The 15,218-nt window shown below is 37.4% G+C and overlaps 1 protein-coding gene across 1 annotated transcript in view; it reads left to right on the top strand.

The window, feature by feature from the left end:
* The window catches only part of FOXP2 (forkhead box P2), a 547,305-nt gene that overhangs the window by 199,336 nt on the left and 332,751 nt on the right, over positions 1 to 15,218 (top strand). The window lies entirely within an intron of this gene.

Below are 15,218 nucleotides of genomic sequence, written 5' to 3'. Positions count from 1 at the left end.
CCATCTTCCACTGCCTTCCCGGTCCATAAGCAGAGAGCTGGATCGAAAGAAGAGTGGCCAGGACACGAACTGGCGCTTCCATAGTGGATGCTGGCACCACAGACAGAAGCTTAGCCTGCTCTGCCATAGCTTCTGCCCCGAGGCAGGGTTTTACAGCCAATTCAGCCCAATTCCTATCATTCCACTTTGGACTTTTTGTCTCCATGTAAATAAAACAAGGTTAATCTGTTCTCAAAAAGTAAAATAAATAATTGTCATATATTTTAAAGGAAGGGATTAGAATCTAGATTTTTCCAATGGGTTTATGTAAACTATGATTTTGAACATCTTTTCCATACTCAGGCTTATCAGTCTCTGTTATAAGTGAATTTTATATTTTTAGTTGGCATTTAAGGATTTATCTTTACATCTGTGTAATCATGCTGGCACTGAGTCATGGAATCAAACAATTTTTAAGTTGTGAAAAAACCTGAGCTATAGAACATTGTATAATCTAGTGATCCCTAAACATAGCCGGTGAACAAATGTCAAACATAAAAAAAAAATGGCCTGTGACCAAAAAAAAAAAAAAAGATTCCAAAGAGAATGCTCTTTGTGTTATTGCCCCCTTCACTTTGAAAAATATAAAGTTGGAAATCTAGCCTTTTACCCAGTTCTTTTCTTATTCAAGCTTTTTTTTTCTTTTCTTTAAAAGAAAACTACAGGCCGGCCGGCACCACTGCTCACTAGGCTAATCCTCCTCCTGCAGTGCCAGCACCCCAGGTTCTAGTCCCGGTTGGGGCACCAGATTCTGTCCTGGTTGCTCCTCTTCCAGTTCAGCTCTCTGCTGTGGCCCGGGAACGCAGTGGAAGATGACCCAGGTGCTTGGGCCCTGCACCCGCATGGGAGACCAGCAGGAAGCAGCTGGCTCCTGGCTTTGGATCGGCGCAGTGCCCCGGCCGTAGCGGCCATTTGAGGGGTAAACCAATGGAAGGAAGACCTTTCTCTTGTCTCTCTCTCTGTAACTCTGTCTAACTCTGCCTGTCCAATAAATAAATAAATAAATAAATAAAAGAAAACTACAAGTTGTTAAACTCAAAATCTGGTATGTACCAACCAAAATCAATCTACTTTTCTTATAGAAGGAAAAAAGGGGACCTTCCAGATATTAGAGTTAACAAAATAAGAATAACAATTGTAGTTTTTGTTTGGATGTCTACTGTACATGAAGCACTGTGTAGGTGTTGTTCATCCATTGCACAGTTGTGCTGTATAATATTGGTATAAGACAGGTAGCATTGTATCTATTGCACTTAAGAAAACTGAAAGTGTGAGAGGGTTAAACAGCTTACCCAAAAGAGCATGAGTTCTTCAAAGGCATGATTTTTTTCCTACTGTTTCATAGAAGACATGTTCTCTCCTCTTCCACTGATTTTCCCATTTCCACACAGCTTCTACATTTAACTTAAATTTCCATGTACACATTTTAGATTTGGCAGCAGTTTACTAGGAATACAGGACTCTTTAAAGAGTTCTGTATATTATGAAAAAACTTTGTATGGATTTCAAAATTTTTTTGCAACAGAATAAATGTACTTCTATTACATTTTTTCACGAATTTTTCAATTACTTCATATAACTCTCCTTTAATTTAACATTTTATAATCTTCAACCAGAATCATTAGTCTAGAAAGTATAACTGCATATAGTATGTAGTCCTTTTGTATTCCACACTAATTTATATTATAATAAGTACTTTAAAAATAATATTTAACAACGGATACCTTATATATCTAAGGTGATACATTATTCATTCAGGTTTCACATATTGTGCAAAGTTCTGATAAAATAAAATAAATTTATTGAGATAGTCTCTTACTATTACTTACTTTGTTGATATATTTTAAGCTTCTCAACCCTTCATTAACTTTTTCTATAAATATTCAAAATATTGTGAGACTGTAAGAAATTACCATTCTAAGGTTCTGTTTATTTCCCCTAAATTAACCAAGAGTGTTTAATATTTTCAGATATTCACAATGTGCGAAATGATCTCTTAAAGACCCAGAAGGACCCAAAATTTGTGATAAGATTTTAACTTAAGGAAGCTTATAAGTAAATAGGAAGGAAAAAGACATACATGGAGCTTCTGTATGGTGGAATTAAGAACCTAAGGAATTCCAATGGCCTGTTTTTTGAGGGACTCATTATTCCCTGTTTTGACTTACAGTTATTTGGGAATGACTGTTTATCTCTCTACCATACTGTAAATTCTTGATTGAAGGGACCTTGACTTATCCTTATTTGAAATTCCCTGTAGCACCTGAGGCCATGCACTACATAGTAAGTGGCCTATTAATAGCTTTTGAATGGATTCTGTATAAAACATGAACAATGCGAGATGCTGTATCTGATCTACCTGATGTATGCAACTGGCAGCAAGATCTGTAGAAGTTCATTGGTATTGGGTTGCTCAGTAGAGTTTCCACAGAGGAAGGAGTATTTCAGTGAAAAGTGTGAAAAGGGAGCTGCAGAGAAATGGAAGGAACTTATTGGGGAAGGAGGCATCCCAGGCAGATGGAAAACTATGCAAAGTATTTATAAGGTGGAAATACAGAGAAGTTACAATTTATGTTTCAGTGGGAACTGTAGACTTCCTGCAATGGTATGATTTTCATTTAAAAAAATCATTGTTAACAGTTGGAACTAGGTTACAGGTCATCAATAGCCAAATTTCACTTTAAATATTATCATTTAATAAGTATTAAAGCAATATTGATAGAGGATATTTCACTCATTGTTTAGACTAACATAATATATGTTCCCACATGTAAAATATATCTCTTCCCTCTCTTTCTTTCCTTTCTACTAGAGAGGATAAGCCTATGGATTCAGTACTGGGCCCTGCAACTGAACTACCTTGCTTCCAGTACTTATTCAGTCACTTCTTCAGAAGCAAATGTAATAGGTAGAATTTTGGCTCTGTAGAGTCCCAAAGATATGAAATAATTGTGTCTAATTACAGTATAGTAGTTTCTTTTTAATAAAAGTACAGTTGGTATTGTAGTTGTTTTCAATATATTTCTATATGACAAACCACCTCAAAATTTTAGGGCTTAGAAAGAGCTATTGATTATAAAGGTCGAGTTTTGGGCCAACCTCAATGAGGAAGGCCCACCCCTGCATCTCATTCTGTCGGCTGGGCTGGCTCCAGTGGGTTCAAGGTCCAACATGTTGTTAGTCCTATGTTTTGTACCCTTGTGCTGGCTGTGGTTCTAGCCATTTGGTTCTCCTTCCCAAGGCTTCTTTCTTCATGTGATCTCTCATCCTTCAGTGTCTAGCACAAGCTTTTGGACCTGGGCACTGGCTTCCAAGATGATGAAAAAGAGAATGCAATACTCCTTAAAGTCTAGGCCTAAAAATGTCAAGTATCATTTCTGTTGCCGTGTATTGACTAAAAACAAGCTGTAGGTTCAGCCCAGAATTAAAGGGATGGAAAATACTTCAAAATGCTAGAAATGCCCAAGTTACATTGCAAAATAACTTACAGGTTGGAAGGAATTATTGGCACTGTCTTTGAGTATAATCTGTCAATGTGCATCTGCTCTATGTCCTCTTCAATTGACCTAGAACTACTTTTTCATGTTGCTCTACCATGTCTGGATTGTTGCCCTCCTTTGTGTGGTCTGAGAGGCCTCACCACTGTATTCCTACAGGTAAAATTTAAGCTTGTCCATGTCAGAGAAATCTGTCTTATCTACTAATAGGGTCTGATTCACTTCCATTTCCACTTCCAACATGAAACAGAATAGAGAAGTAGACATAGGAGTCAGATAGCATATCAAAATGACAGCTTTACTATTGTTAAACCTTCACTAGAGAATTCAGCCTGATCTGTAGCCCAAATTAGGTCATTTCTCTCAAAATTGAACTTCCAACAATTTGCCGAATAATTAGAAGAAAACGAGGGCAACCACACTCCTCTGCTGCCTGGTCCCTACAAGGGAGCCTTGTTTGGATTAGATGTTCACAAGGCATTGCTTTCTGCCTTTTGATTTTTTTTTTTTTACTGATGTCTTCTTGCTTTAGTAAAGAATGTCTAACATCCCTGATCAAGTGAAAAATAATTACATCTTGTGATTTCTCCCTTATGCTACTTTCCCTGAACATAGCACACTGTGCAGTAGAGTTCTTTGAGGTTACCTAAGTGTTTTGCTGCAAACAGTAAAAAGGAGGTAAAATGTGTCACCCCATTTTCTATTTTTTAAAGCTTTTTATGATTTTTAAAATTACTTTCTGTGAAGCGCAAAAACACAAACATACTTATGGTGGGATTTGTTTGCCAAACACAGAACATGCTAGAATTAATAAAAACAGATTCAAGCTATCCTGGATCATATAGGTCAAAGATGAAGGCTCTCCCTGGGACTCAGCAGTGCTGGGAAAGGAGCCAGGGAGCTCGGCCCCGGGAGGGGAATACAGAAGCCACTGTTCATGTTCTTCCTCTCATTTCTCTGTTTCTGGTTTCACCCTTGAGGATGCCATGTTGAATGAGATTTATGGTGAATATATTGGGAAATTATTGTTAAAGAAGCCAAACTTAGGCAGCAGCCAATACTCTGAGGCAAGAAGAATTAGGAGACAAGGATAATTTCTAAAACTATTTGGGGATCACAGCTTAAGATGATTGCTAAGTAGCATTTATATATTTTCCAATTATAAGTACTCAATGACATTTAAAGCTCTTTATTTTTTTTCTTAGAATTGTAATATGTGCTTACTATTGAATCTGAGAAGTATTGGAAATACTAATAATGAAAATATCACACATAGTCATGCACCTCATTTATTCTTCCAAATGCACTTTTGATTTTACATTTGAACATGATTTGAATTGATGGTAGAAAACTTAACTTTATCAGAAAAATTATAGACAGAAACAGTTTTATTAGTGTTCTGTAGCACATTACAGAAATATTTATCTTCACAGGTAGTTAATTTTGCATGAATTTAACTCCAAAAACCAAATGTTTATTACAGTTAAGAAGACATAAATATGTTAAAGCCTTCATTACCCCCTAATATTGGAGATCCTTACAAATTTTGTTCATTGAAGCATTGTTTTATAGAAATAGTTGTCCATGTGGACTTTGAAAATACCTATATTTTGAGGGATAGAATTATTTCATGCTAAAGATACGCTATGGCTATCTTCAAAATTTTCCTTGCAGCACTGAACATTTGGTATAAAAGCATTAGCTTTTCTTGGCAATTTATATTCCTTTTCCACCCGACATACCACATATACAATGCTGACTTCACTTCCTTATAAGCAGGGACTGTAATACATGAGTCAGTTCCAAGTTTAGAATTTCTTTCTTCTCCCAATGGAATGCACATTGCTCATGGGGGATGGTTAGAAACTGTATTTGAACTTTGGTTTAGGATTCTTTTTTAAAACAACACTGAGAAGATTTTAGCAGATAAAGGTGTATTTTTCACAATGTTATATATCCAGCTACTGGCACCAGCCCATTCCCAGTTGTGGGCTTTTGGGGAATGAATTGGTGAATGGCAGATCTGTCTCTGTCCTCTGTCTCTCAGTTTCCCTCTGCTTTTAAATGAAAGTAAATAAACAAAACATACTGTTATAGAAATGGGGCCAGCACCTGAGCACTTGCATCCCATATGAGCACCAGTCAAGTCCTGGCTGTTCACTTTCAGTCCAGCTCCCTGTTAATGTGCCTGGGAAAGCAATGGAAGACAGCCCAAGTGCTTAGGCCCCTGCACTGATGTGGGTGACCTGAAAGAAGCTCCTGGTTCCTGGCTTCTGACTGACCCAGCTCCAGCTGTTGTGGCCATTTAATGCATGGAAGACCTCTCTCTGTCTCTCTCTCTGCTTCTTTCTCTGTAACTTGCCTTTCATGTAAATGAACAAATATTTTTTAAAAAAAGAGAGGAGATCATCCTTAAATTTCTTGATTATCATACATGGACTATCATTCAGTATTTTTCTTTTTTCCAAGCTTCTTAATAAATTAACATTTAAATTAGAGAAAATATAGCATGGAGAAAAAATAGTAAGAAAGCATCTATAGATAGTGCTATAAAAGACTAGACTTAAAAACAGGTGGAAGTTTACTTATCATCTTTAAGTCCAAATTCCACCAAAAAGCTTTTAAGAGTATGTCAGTGAAATAGAGGTGTAATAGAGTTATAACTCTGAATACGACAAATGATAGTAGCTGATGATCAACACAGAATATGAACAGAGTGATACAATAACTGTTAAATTGGGGTACCAATTTAACTTAAGCTAAATATATAAATGATATTTTCTTTTTTGTTATAACCAGCTTTTTCTTAGTGATGTGGTAAGTATCTTCTTCTATGTACAGATGTAGTATAGCAGTAAACACCTTCCTTTGTATAGATTTGGTGAATGTGATAACATGTCTGAAGCTGTTTATTTCAGTGCATCCTAATAGAACAGTAACATACTTCAAAAATGAACTCAATAAAACTAGCTTAAGGGGCAGCACTGTGGCAAAAGCCTCTGCCTGTTGCACAAGCATCTCACATGGGTGCTGGTTTGTGTCCTGGCTGTTTTTCTTATCCAGCTCTCTGCTTATGGCTTGAGAAAGAAGTAGAAGACAGTCCAAATGCTTGGACCCCTGCACTCACGTGGGAAACCCAGACGAAGCTGTTGGCTGCAGATTGGCACAACTCTGGCTGTTGCAGCCATCTGGGGAGTGAACCAACAGATGGAAGACCTTTCTCTCTGTCCCTCCCTCTCTCTGTCTGTAACTCTGCCTCTCAAATAAATAAAAATATTTTTAAGAGACTAATTTAATAGCAGATCAAGCTATTTACATAGTTTTTCCTAATGATACCCCAGAAGATATAGAAAGAAAAAGCAACTCATCTTCAGGTTCTCCTACTATACTCTCACCACACAGATAACTTCTGGCACCATGTATGTGGGGAAGATCTCCCAGAACACCAAGCGAGCAATTAGTTCTGCAGTGGCATCAACTAGAGGTCCTCTGATCTAATCAGTTGACACTCTGTTCAAGGGCCGATATATGTGGGAAAGGGAGTGGAGTTTCCATGCCCTTTCTAGATGCACCACCCTTCAGGAACATCCATGTGTTCAGCTGTCGGAGCTTTCTGAACCTGTCCTTTTGGATTTTTATACAGATTTTATTGTATAGGCATGATTAAAGAATGGAGAAGGGGCATCTTAGTGGTGCAGTTGGTTAAGCCATTTCATGCAATGCTGGCATCCCTTATCAGAGCACTGATCTGGGCCCCCACAGCTCTGCTACTGATCCAGCTACCTGCTAATGTGCCTGGGAAAGCAGCAGATGATGGCCCAAGTGCTTGGGCCCCTGCCACCCATGTGGGAGACTTGGGTGGAGTTCTGGACCAGCCCCAGCTACGGTGGCTATTTAGGGAGTGAACCAGTGGATCAAAGATCTCACTCTGTCGGTCTCCCCCCCGACCTTTGTGCTTGTCAAATAAATAATGAAAATCTACCAAAATATGATTGGACTGAAAGGTCATGATTTAATACTAAGAAACTTGGCAGGGAAACAGAGCAGAGCCTGTCTGTCCAGCTTCATCTGGGCCTTTCCGTGCAGCATGTCTTCCTTGCAGGTATGAGGCAGGGTCTTCCTGAAATGGGGGACTTATGATCTAGCATCAGAGAAGGTAGGTCAGAGACTTCCCTTATGGCCAGGTTCCACACAGAGAGGTGAGAAGATTAGAGATTCCACTGTCCACTTTGGAGAAGAGAAATTCTAATGCCTATGACCTGCCTCGAGAGGGAAATTATGAACCAAGAACAGTAGATGAAAATCAAAATATTATTTATCATAATATCACAAAGCCTAAGAACCACCTCAGAATTTCTAGGGTAAGGAATGGATTGCTCACCTTAGTAAAGTTCTAGATGAGATGGAACTCAAAAATATGAAAGTTACTGAGGCCTAAAGAATTGTTATTCTGGGTTATTAACAGAATACTAATGATGTGCCTTAAGAATAAATTGGACAATTGTTAAAGCTGGCAGTCTTTTGTAAAAGTTAAAGTGCTAACTAAGGATGTCTCATTTTCTTCTTCACAAAGATTACCTATATGCAAATTTAGGATTTTTCATAGGAAACTATTGTCTTAGCAAAGGCATGTGAACAAATTACTGATCTATCCCCAGTTGTGTCCAAACACTATATGTCAGGGTGAAAATGATTTTCGCTTGAAGAAATTTCAAAGTGGACCATAGAATATTAAATGGGATTTAAACCATGAATAATATATTCATTTATGACAAGAAAATACATAAGAAGTTCAAAGAAAAATCAGTGACAATTAAAGGGCTTTTGGGTGGAATAAATATTACAAAACGACATAATTGCAAGATATATATAAATGAAACATTCAAGAATTTAAAAGTAGAAAAAAAGCATGTGGCATAATTAGCTTACACTGTAGTGTATCACAGTTGAAAGATAGAGGCTGAGAATAATGGCTCATTATTACATAAAAATGAAGTGTAACAAAAATTTATAAAGATTAGTACTTATTGACTGTCAGTGTTCAATACTACCTGCTGGGTAGTTTACTCATTCTTTGGAGAGGTGGTACACAGTAACAGAACTTGAATTTACTTACGAGAAATGACATAAGATTTATAGGCCAAATCAACATGCATGTTTTGTCTGGCCTCATAATTTTAAAGTTGGCTTTCAACATTAAAAATCTGGCTTCTCTAGAAAACAAATGAAATTTTGATGACAATAAGTCTGTGTTTCCATGTGACAACATGTCTCTTTAGACAAGGTACACATCAACTAGTTTGTCACCTTTCCAGCCCTGTTTCTTTCTTGGGTTTAACATCTGCTTAGCTTGCATGAATTAAGATTCTTGGGTTAAAGATTTTCCTAAATACTTTACTGACAATATGATGCCCATTCAGATGCAGGGGAAATATAAAAATGGAAAGTTTTGTGTATCTTTAAGTGATAGCTTTATAAATACCATGCCTTTACAGTGTAAGGAAATTTCATCGGGTGGGTCATAAGAGAACATCTTACCACTCACTCTGATGTCTGCAGAATCTGCCACATTGCCTGGCTTGATCCAAAGTGCTGGTAAATGTTTCTGGAGCTGAATATAGTAACTGAACACTCCACAAAAATTCTTTTTAAAACTTAACAAACTAACCATAAAATATAGGCCTCTATATCCATGGCTAATCAGATGTTTTTAACAGTTATTGACTGATTCTGTTATAAGCTGAGAAAAGATTTGATCCCCACATGTCTACATGAACATGATTATTTTGGAATGTAAAAGGGCAAAATAAAATCAGCATTATTAATTCTAGCTTGTGTTAAACTGTATACTATGAAAAGCATAGTAGACCTTTAGAATAAAGTTATATTGGCAGAACTCACGTATGTGGTGATTTTAAAGTAAATACTTCTAATTACATTGATGAGTAATGTATTATTCACATCTTATTTATGTTAAGGGAAAATATGTTATCAGGATGCTTAATACAGGGTCTGACGTGAGTGAAATTCCATGACTGATTCATGATGCCTGAGTCTCTCAGAATGCCCAAGAAGAGTGGGGAATGCTCAGATTGTGAGAGTCTCCCAGATGGAAGATGAAGTAGAGGATTCTTCAGTACAATACAAGGAAGAAGATCAAAACCAGTCTAAAGATCCACCTGGGAAACCTAGTCCAATAAGGCAGCCTAGGAGCTTAGAGGAAAGCAAGAGAGAAGGTCCAGATGCTACAACTTGTGGGAACAGAAACCTAGGAGCCAGATCAATGCAAATACAACCAAGAGTAAATGAGGAAAGGCTTAATAATACTGCAGAGAGCATTCTTTCATTCTTTTAAGGAGGAAATGGGGTTGTAGTATGTGGACTGGGACAGCTAAGGAGCCAGCAGTGAATGAACTTCAAGAATGAACATTGGTTAATCGGTGGAACAGAGTGTTTAAGCATTCTATAATCAACTGGGATGGTAACAAAACAGTTTGAATTGACTCTTGATAAGGAAGATTTTCTTACATGATGAAAATAAAACAGTTCTCTCTCTGCCTTGGTTCTGATTCCCTGGGCTGCCTTTATTCTCTGGCTCTACAAAGTGACCTTACACCACTTCAGACTCGGCTTCTAATGGTCCAGAGTCCCATATCCTAACATCACCAACCCAAAGAAGATAGAATTTGTATCCTGGCATTCCCAGGACAAGTTACTCTTGACCAATTCATTCAAATTCCTTCCTTTGAACTAGTGCCAAGTAAATGGTGCATGCCAATGGACTAAGACCTACTTCCAGGTCCTTTTATGAACTAACTATAGGAGCTTAGAGAATGAGAAAAGTTGATGGGTTATTAGAATCATTGTCTATCTGCAGAGCTTAGTGTGGAGTCAGTCTAACCCAAACCATGTGGTAGGGAAGTTAGGGAAGAAATGCTAAATAGATCATGGTGTGGAGACAAATAAATGTTCACTATATAAAGAGTTTAGCATAGTCATTGAAGTCGTAGATTTTGTAACATAAGCCAAAAATATACATAAAATGTCAAGTTGACATGCAACTCAACAGTTCTGCAGAAGTTGTTACTGATACAATTTCAAATGTTCCTTAAGCCAAAAGCATTTAGAATATTTTTAACCATGTGTGTTTAAGTAAAGTTTCCTGTGAAATAATAACAGCAGCTCTTCCCCCTTTCTTTTGCTACCTTCTCTTTTTTCCATTCCCTCATCGAAAGCCTTAAGTGGGAAAAACTAGGTAGGCGTGCAAAGCACTGGGGAAAGGAGCCATGAGGATCCAGAGCAAGGTGTCAGAGCCCTGGCAGAACAAGCAAGATAGCTCAGAGGAGAGCTGTCACTCATGTAGCATCAGAACCTGACCATGTCAAAGAGCAGCCAGGCATGGAATGAGGCAGGAAGGGTGTCTATAAGGAGTCAGGAGCCTCATGCAGAGTGAAAGCCATTCACAAATGGTCAGGGAACTCTACAAAAGGGCTGGAGAACATCAGAGCCTCAGCAGAGTGTAGGGGCCCTTCCATGTGGAAGCACAGCTGGCATGGATCATTGGCCCAAGGAGGAGGTACAAGTAGGAGAAAACTGGAGTGAAAATTAGACATGAGTTGTACAGAGGATTCTATATTAAAGACTATGGGCACTGGGTTTCTCATTGTACAAGGTACAAAACTTGAATGAGCCAAAGGGTGTCAAATTTGAGACAGAGGTGTATTGATGTGAGCTCATACTGTTTTCTGAATGTATATCTAGTTATGGATATAGATGTAATACTTATTGTATAATATAATGTAACATGATATAGTAAGCTATAACAATTATTGTGGATGTAAGTATGTGTGTGTGTCTGTGTGTCTTTGTGTGACATAGATTCCCTGGTTCTGTCTACTGAAAGACTGAAAGGTCCTAGAAACAGCAATATCTTGAGAGCAATTAACATACCTAGGACTCAGAACTTCTTTTCTAAATACTATTTCCTCTAAAAGGAAACTGGGCTTGATTGCATAACTGGGACAGGGAAAGTAGAAAATAAGCCTGGAGCATCTTGTGCCAGAAATTAAGAAAACAAAGAATGATGAATCTTGCTAAAAGGGAATAGTAACCAACTGATTACATTGAGGAAAACCTGAACATGGAAGTAAATAATAAATATTGATAAATTAGACAAATGACAAAGTATAAATCATTGACTAAAAGATAAATATGAACATTTATAAATACACACATTCACACAAGCACACCCCCACAAATATAAATTGGAAGTTTGATGAAGAAACAGGTACCTGTGTAATTTCAGAGTAACACCCAACAAAGTATTTATTAATTACAAAAGAAAAAAGAGTAACTTTACAGTGGAGAAGCCTGGCAGATACTACTTAATCAAGTGATCAAAGAGAACATTGTAAGTAAGGAGATGTGCTGAAATCATGAAACTCCTGATAGACTATAATAAGAAAAACAGGGCATCACTTTTGTATTATGCCAGCAAAGATGCATAACCTGAAACTAATTATGAGGAAATACAGACAAACCAAAATTAAGGGATATCTACAAAAATAAGTGGCCTATAATCCTCAAATGTGTCAAGGTAGAGAAAATCAAAGAAATATTAAGGAACTATTCATGTCTGGAGCTGACTAAAGTAATGTGAATTCCAAATACAGTGTGTGGTTCTTAACAGAGTCTTTTTGCAGGAGAGGACATTATTAAGACATTTGACTGAACTTGAAAGGAGGCTATTAGATGGTGCTAATAACATGTCATTATCAGTTTCTAGATTGTGATGATCCTGTGGTTACACAGGGAACATTTCTTGTTTGTAAGAAATGCAAACTGAAGTATTTTGAGATAATAGGGCTTTATGCTGGTAACTTTTAGGAATTTTTTTTCTCTGTACCATACTTGCAGCTTTTCTCTAAGTTTGTGACTTTGGCAGTATTTTCCTAAGTTCTCTGTGAAAATTGAAAATGATGGTAAGGTAACTATTCATTCAGTACATTTTTTTGAGTGTAATATATTAGACATAATTAGACACCCACAAATAAAGCATCTGTGGATGGATCAACCCAAAAGGTGTAGTACTGTAGAGGGAGGAAGAGGTCATTTCTGGAGGCTAAGGTTAAGATGCATGGAGGCAAATGAAGACATTGTATTTGTGAGAATGGGAGTCAGGGCAGCCCCACAGAGGAAAAGACAGGGGGGCAAACTCAGAGGTTTAGGTAGCATTGAAAAGTACAGATTAGCTGAAACATGGAGTATATTTGGGAAGGATAGGGAGATAGATTTTGTAAGGAAATATACAGAGCCTTGAATGCCAGATTCTGACTATTGATTTTTACTTTTTGAAGGAGAAACAATGATTTTTTTATGAGTAAGAGAGTCTCATGAGAATTTTTCCATTTGAATTTAACAAGTCAAATTAGTAAAAGAGATTGTTAGTATAATTAGATATGACAAAGAAATGTGTAGATTTGGAGAGCAGGATTAAAATTTTCATTGAATATCAGGTGGCATTTGTTTCTTTGTGCCTGGTGTATTTCAGTTAACATCATGTCCCCCACGTGCAGCCATGTCACAAATGACAGGATTTCTTCTTTTTTGCTGAGTAGTATGCCATTGTGTACATATGCTACTTCTGGACAAATGTGATTAGTCCTACCATAAACTAGAGAGGGTAGATATCTCTCAGATATACTGATTTCATTTCTTTTGGATATATGCCTGATGTTGGGATTGCTGTATCATCTGGTAGTTGTGTTTCTAATGTTTCAAGGAATTTTGTATACTGATTTTAATAATGTCTGAGGTAATTCACATTCATATGTGAAACCTAAAAAAGTTCATCTCAAAATAGAGATGGGCTGGTGTGGTGGCGTAGCAGGCGATGCTGGTATCCCAAGTGAGCACTGGCTCTTGTCGTGGCTGCTCCACTTCCAATCCAGCTCCCTGCTAATGGCCTAGGAAAAGCAACGGAAGATGGCCCAAATGCTTGGGCCATTGCTACCCATGTGGGAGACCTAGAAGAAACTCTTGGCTCCCAGCTTCAGACTGGCTTAGCCTTGACCTTGGCCGTTGCTGCCATTTGGGGAGTGATCCAGAATGTGGAAGATCTCTGTCTTTCCCTCTCTCTCTGTAACTCTGACTTTCAAATAAATAATTTTTTTTTTAAAAGTAGAGAAATGACAGTTTGAGATACTGGAGTGGTTGTAGAGTGATTTGAGGAAATAGTAGTTGAAGGATATCACATTTTGTTCAGACAAGAGGAAAAAGTTCAAGAGATCTATTGTGGAACATGGTAGCTGTATGTAGTGATATTTTGTAACTTTGAAAAGCACTAAGGTAGTAGGTGTAAAATATTGTCTCCACAAAATTACTACGTAAGACAATTTATGTTCATCAACTTGATTTTGTATTTCTACAATGCATATAAATTACAAAGCTTCATGATGTACATGGCAGATACATGTAATTGTATCTATATGTGTAAAAGATTCCTTAAATACAATTATATAATTAGACAACTTGAAGTCACCTATGATGCCTTCATAATGATGAAATCATAAATATATATTTAAGATACTTAAGTACTAAAGTTATAGTTTTTCTGTATATTGTCATGTAGATAAAAATAGCAAACAACAGCAGCAAAAAGTGTAAGACAATTAGAAGTAGTCAAGAAAATTTGGGTGATTTATTAAAAATATTTTAGTTTCTCTGAGATTTTTATATATGAAAAAAAAATTTGTTGAGTGTACATTCCATACCAAATAACATTCTAGGGATGGAGAATAGGACACAGTACAAGACATATATGGATTGTGCCTTCATGGAACGTGAGAGGAAGTGATGGATAATAAACAAAAGAATCAGGCAGTATTTCCATGTGATGAAAACAGACAAGCAGGAAGAGGAGTGACAACAGTGTACTTTATATTGGGTTCTCAAAGAAAGCTTCACTTAGGAAGTACAGTTTAAACTGAGATTGGGAATGGGAGAAAGGATTCCTTGATCTGAAGAACACTGGTCACAGAGAGAAGAGCTGTTGTTCTGCTGGAAGATGGCTGGTAGGATCCGTGAGAAGGTAAATATGGCCAAAGCAGGAAGCAAGAAAACATAGGGAGAGTGGCAGTAAGATGAGGCTACAGAGTTCTGTGTGGATCAGATCAGATGAATGGGTCTCCTACAATGAATGATTTTTGGAGGGTTTTCAGCAGGAGAGTGACTCAGCTGTGTTTACATTTTTAAAATCAGAGCAGGAAAACCAATTCAGAGGTAGTTCCATAGACAGGACCTGAGATGATGGTGGTTTAAACAAGGGTGGTAGTAGTGGAGAGCACATGATCAGATGAGAAGGTTTGCAGTTTGAATTTAAATGATTTTATGGTAGTTTATATGTGAGAAGAGAGAAGAGAAAAATCAAAGACTAAGCTTAGTTTTTTCCTCCTTGAGAAACTGGTTGGAGAGTGACTTCATTAATCAGGGGAGAAGTCAGAAGGAGAAAATGTTACTACATATGTTTAACTTGAGAATGAATGTAATGAGCTTCGGTGCAGTGGTTAGGGCATGGCTTGGGACACCCACATCCCATATTGGAGTGGCTGGGTTTGAATCACAGCTCTGCTCTGGAATCTGGTTACCTGCTAATGTGCACCCAGGGAGGCAACAGGTAATGGC

Source organism: Lepus europaeus, chromosome 1 (assembly GCF_033115175.1).
Source record: "Lepus europaeus isolate LE1 chromosome 1, mLepTim1.pri, whole genome shotgun sequence".
Lineage (NCBI taxonomy): Eukaryota > Metazoa > Chordata > Mammalia > Lagomorpha > Leporidae > Lepus > Lepus europaeus.
Note: the sequence above shows the minus strand (reverse complement) of the source record. Positions and strands in the feature narration are given on the sequence as shown.